The sequence below is a fragment of the Pinus tabuliformis genome, chromosome 2_1, assembly GCF_031772625.1.
Source record: "Pinus tabuliformis cultivar Carrire ecotype Pingquan chromosome 2_1, CPIR1, whole genome shotgun sequence".
Classification (NCBI taxonomy): domain Eukaryota; kingdom Viridiplantae; phylum Streptophyta; class Pinopsida; order Pinales; family Pinaceae; genus Pinus; species Pinus tabuliformis.
Genome location: NC_142299.1, coordinates 955214624 through 955220623, shown reverse-complemented (window position 1 = coordinate 955220623; position 6000 = coordinate 955214624).

The following is a 6000-nucleotide window of genomic DNA, read 5'->3' as shown; positions in this document are numbered from 1 at the left end:
GGCTGACTTATCTCAGTCGCTTGGAGGAATCTAATGAAACAGTGGTGATTGAATTCCTGCAGAACCTGCAGGAGGATCACTCCATAGTAAGGGGGAAGCAGATAGCGGTCACCGACGATATAATCGCAGAAGCCTCGACTACCAGCCACCGGACCTGTATGGACACTAAAGAAGGAAAGATTACAGAAGATCATGGAAATTTTCCAGGACGAAGGCTAGAGCTTGACGATTAAGGGGAAGGGAGTTCTGCCAACAACGTTAGGAGAACCCTGGGCAGAATTAGCAAGAACAATGCAAAGCTACATCACCTGCGAGGGGAGAAAAGACGTGGTAAGACCACGACATCTTAAACTCTTAGCTGTTCTAAAGCAGAAATGCTCTGTAAATCTGCCTGCACTTTTGAATTCATTACTTCATGACGTTGCACGAAGCCTAAAAAAGGCACAGCATGTAGAGTCAGTTGTCAGCCACCATGGGTTAATTCGATTAATAGTTAGTCATAGCCTCACCCAGCAGCAAAGCAGCTGGGAAGAGCTAATTGCAATAATTGAGGGGAGGGTGACAGCACCATCCCCAAAACGTAAACATACTACAAGCACACCAGAACGTTCGGAAAAACGCAGAGAATTAGTAAAACAAAAACATGTTGCGAGCACATCTGAATGACCAGAAACACGCCAGGAATCAGCAAAGCGTAAGCATGACACCGGTACACCTGAACAACTAGAGAAACGCAAAAAATCCGTCCGGTTAGCCCGGATAAGAGGAAGGCTAGAAAAGCTCCAGGAAAGCACCAGCCAGCCAGTGGTAATTGAGGATGAGCAATCCTCACGACCAGAAGTAGAAGAAGAACAAGCTGAAGGAGAAAAGAAAGGAAAGGCCGAGGAGGCCGAGCAATCCAAAGAGGAAAATGAGAAAGAAGTTGAGCATTCTAAAACAGAAGCTGAGCATCCTGAAACAGAAGCTTAGCATTCTGAAACAGAAGCTGAGCATCCTGAAACAGAAGCTGAGCATTTTGAGGTAGAAGCTGGACAATCCAAGCAGGAGGAGGAAATGGGACAGCAGGTAGGTAGCCCACCTCAGGACCTAGTGGGAGAAGATGAATTGGCTACAGTCTTGGCCAATATGGGTGAGTATGGCCAACCTTCCACTCCATCAGACCTCCACGGCAAACCCTAGGAAGAAGATGCATCTGAAAAACCACAAGCAGAAGAGGCAGAAGAAGGAAATCTGCCTGTTCATGATGAAGAGGAGATAAGAGACATTGAACGGGAACAATCTGTTCCCAAGGCACCAAAGGAAATTCTGAAGGAAGTAGGAATAGAAAAAGAAGTCGCCCAAGAAGTGACGGAACCAGTTAGGGTTCCTACCCCAGAACAACCAGCACAAATCAACGAAGAAGCACCCCAGGAGAAAGATCCAGGGACTAGTTACGGCCCAAAACGCAGCAGAAAGCCTGTTGTTCCTTCTAATAAAACGCTGGAAATTAGGGAATTACGAAAGGAACAACGGAGATTATTGAGCATAATAGCCCAGCTCCACCAGCAGATCAGGATCCTGAAAGCGAGGAAAAGGGTAAGAAAGACCGTAGGGAAGAAAAAGATGACCACTGCAGTAAAAATCCGCAAGATAAAAAGGCGGAGGACCAAAAATCGCCCTGTTACTCAAAACCCTGCTGAAGATCCAACTGCTGTTCCAAATGATGCTAAGGAACAGACTGCTGTTCCATTTGAAAAGGAACAACAGCAAGCTGATATTCGTGTTAAAAAAGAAATGGACAACAAGAAAATTCATACGGAGGCACCACCCTCAGGGGTGATAAGGGTTCTGAACTCGAAACAACATAATAAGAAAGTTAAGGTAAAACTCCTGGCCTCCGCTGCTGCATGGAGAAGAGATCCAAAGACAGTGACCTTGCGCAAGGGATTGAAACAGGCTCAACAAGAAGCAGAAAGGCTTAGAGAGCAAACGGTCCCTCGTGAGAAGTATGAAGAACTACAACAACAACTAAGGAACGTCAATCAATCCAAAAGCCAGGCCTTTGAAGGGTGGCGAAAGGAACAAGAGAAAGTTGCAAAGGTAACTCGTAGGCTAGATATTGTTATCAAGCAGATGGATACCTTGTGTTCTTTATACAATGAGTTTTAGAATGTAGGGCCCCTGCCAAAAACTATGCTCTTTTTTTACTGGAACGATACTTACAATTAAAAATAAAAGCTATTAAAGCAGGCGCCCCGATACAAATTAACACTGTCAATGACTTTATAGAATGTTGTAAACATTATGGGGTGAAGGTCCAGAGATTGTTGTGTGAATTCTATTTGCATAACCTCGTGCTAGATCAGGAGACTGAACTGAACCCTGGCCCTTTTGTTGGAGACATCCAATTGCAAGCATTCATCTCATTCAGGGTTAATCAGATTAAATGGCTCAAAGCCTATAATACTTTCCAGAGGCAGGAAAATGGCCTAGACTTGTGGGTAAGGGCTGAGCCTAGGGACCCAGTACAGTTGTGGAAAGCACATAGAAACCTCATGAGAACTCTAGGTGTCATCGAAACGTTAGGACCCATGCACGAGGCACTCATTCGACAAAGTTTAGAATATTTTCTTTCTATCAAAGACCTCGCCATTGATGCAGCCAAATTTCGTTACCGAATCTCTAATCCTTGTGGCATTTTGTTTTGGTACAATGCTTTTCTTTGTAATTGTGAATTTGCTTATGTGTTATATATGCCATTCTCTATCTTGTTTCTTCTTACCTAAACAAACAAGAGTGTAAGTAGAATCCATTGAAATTGCAGTGCTCTACTTGAGGTTTGTTTTAGTTTCTTTATGTTTTCAGCTGTTTGGAGAGGATCCATGGTTTCCCTTGCCCTCTTCAACTCCTCACCTGTCTAATCCCTCCATCACATTTGATTTGAAGTGCCAATATCAATTGCCTACCTTGCTCCATTGAGACCTCTGCAAGACTGAGCCTCAATCCTCGCACCCAAAATCTCCCTTTCCATCTGAGCCAACAAAAACATCATTTTATTCAATCAAACTCTCTTGCACATACACCAGATCAGTATTTCTATCAGTCATTTCAAGCCCTCATTGATCATAATTTGTTGAGATTGACTCAGAGAGAGCCCTCTCTTGACCTGGTAGGGCTAGCTACTAGGTTAAGCGTGGTTTGATGTTGGCCCTGGATCCTACCTTCCTCAGCCTAAGGTAAATCTAGGAACTAACATAGTGGCGACCATACTGGAGAAGAAATTTTTGGTTTGTTAGTGTTCTTCATTCTATAACCTACAACCAGAGTCTGAAGATTAGCCAGGTAGCCTTCGAAATGCTTTTGCTTTGTGTTAGCGTAAGTAGATAAAAGCTACTTTAGTCAATCTCCGGTCTGGTCTTATAAACAGAATATCTAACTTGCAAATTGCCCTAGTAACATGTATCAAGTTTAGATCTGATTGTTGATGGTGGAAAACGATCAGACACATATGAAGGCTGAAATCATCTACCTGGCGACTCCACTATTCGAAGTCTTGAGTTTCAAAGTATTGATGGTGGCTCCACTGGTTAAATGAAGGACTTAGATGTTGCTTCTATTTGTTCAAGGTATTCATGTGTTGATTTTTCTAATCTTTTTGGTTTTCCTAATCAATTACCAAAGGATGCATACATTTTGAGTAATGGCCCTAAATTCAATGGGGAAGATCTGACTTTGACTCTAGAACATATAGTAAATTTTAAAACATTTGTGGACATTCTTAGAGTTAAAAAGGAAGATGTCTTCATTAGATTGTTCTTTGATTCATTTCAAGGCAAATGTAAAAAATGGATTGAAGGTTTTCCTATCAGATCTATTAATTCCTTTGCAGATTTTTGGCATATCTTTCTTGAAACATGGATGGAGAAAGATGAAGAATTCAAAATAGAAGTACCCTCTATTCAAGGTTTTAGAGAATGGGAAGATATGTGCACGGATGATGAGGTAGATGAGAACTTTGCTTCATCTCTTTATTCTTATCTGAAATCTTGTCAATGCAGCCATGAAATTAAGATCAATTTTTTGCAACAGTTTGCCATCAAAATTGAAAGAGATCTAATTGAATTGGAGACCCAAATACAGTCCTAGGATCTCGATTGTCGAGTCCCATTCTTTGGGGACCTTTTTCAGCAGAAGGAACATAAGGTAAGGCTGCCTGTGGATATTTGCATTGATAGTTTGCAGCTGGAAGCATGTATTGAGGAGTTGGGGTAGCAAACAGAGTCTGGTTTTTTCGATCCTATTGCAACGTACATGGAATTTTTTTTTTCAATTTGAATGATAGATCAAATTGTCTTTTACACAACCAGACTCATTATGTGCATGTATGGCTGTCAACATTTACATTTTGTCCTAGTTGAAGCACTTTCAAGCAACAGCCTTGTCACAGTTACTTGATTGGTTGATATGGCATTACAAAATTACTTGATCTATCAATTTTGCAGCAAAGTGGGTTAGATTTGTAAATAAATAAGCTGCCCGAGGTAGCATTTCAGTTTGCGGTATTTGTTTATGTACATATTGCAGTATGTATATGTTTTTGGATTGGTATGAGTTGTTTTGGGTTTGCAGTTGTTTGATCATACATGCCCAATGGAAGAGGCACTGTCTAATTTCTAGAGATCTATAGTTCTTGGCACCTCCAAGGAGCTGCCATCCCCAATGGAGCCGATGTTAGTTCCAGTCTTCGCAGCCTGTCACCAGGGATCAACATGAGCTCTTATTATGTCTGGTTTTGTTAAATGTTTTGCACATGATGTTCAACACAAAACATGTCACAAGTGTTTCCATCAGAAGAATCTTAGAAAAATGTTTTCAACGGTATAGCACATTCCCGTAACCAGCTCCTGAATTAGAAGATATGAATGAAATGAATGAGTGATTCTTGGTTATGCATGTTTTGAGGTCAGTTGCTGCACACAATGACAAGTTTAGTAAAAAATCAGTTTATGAAATAATGGTAAGGAATTTTTCAAACGTGAAAGACATTTTTATTCATCACATACAAAATAACAAAAACCTCCTTCAGTTTATGGACAGGTGCTACTATGTGGTAGATATACAGTGATATTTGGAGCCTACATTAAAACAAAGCAAATTTTTCATATTTTTTACTGTTTTAGTCATTTTAGTGTGGGGTCATTTTACAACAGATGGAAAGTAATTTTGCAAACCCAAGGAGAATTTTGTTAAAAACGAACCATATAACAAAAACCTCTTTCAGTTTATTCACAAGTGTCATGAATTGGGAAATGTGACTAGATATTTACAGCTCATTTTCACAGATTTAAATTTTTAATGATTTTCTGTTTTAGAGATGATTTTGTGGAATAGATTGTGAGTAACTGGAAATGAATTTCCCAAATTTGAGAGAGGGTTTTCTCCAACATGACCTTATATACAAAAACCTCTTTCATTTTTGTAACAGGTGCTATGGTTTAGGAGATACGAGTTCATATTCAACACCTATTTTCAGAAATTCGGCCCAAGTTTAATCTAACTGATTCTATTTTGAAAAAATGGTTGAGCTCAATTCCCTTAGTACAAGGATGAGAAAATGTATATATTTATGAATTTCATAGTGTAGGGGTTGGATTTTGGTAGAAGGTTGGACTTTTGAGAAAGCCTTGAGCTTCATTGTACACTCATATCAACATTTTGGCTAAGGAATTGAGATCAAGATTTGTAGCACTCTTTGGGATCCCTGTGGCATTTTGTTTTGGTACAATGCTTTTCTTTGTAATTGTGAATTTATTTATGTGATTGTATGCCATTATATCTGTTATTTCTTCTCAGCTAAATCAAACAAGAGTGTAAGTAGAATCCATTGAAATTGTAGTGCTCTACTTGAGGTTTGCTTTAGTTTCTTGATGTTTTCAACTGTTTGGAGAGGATCCATGATTCCTCTTGCCCTCTTAAACTCATCACCTATCTAATACCTCCATATCATTCTATTTGAAATGC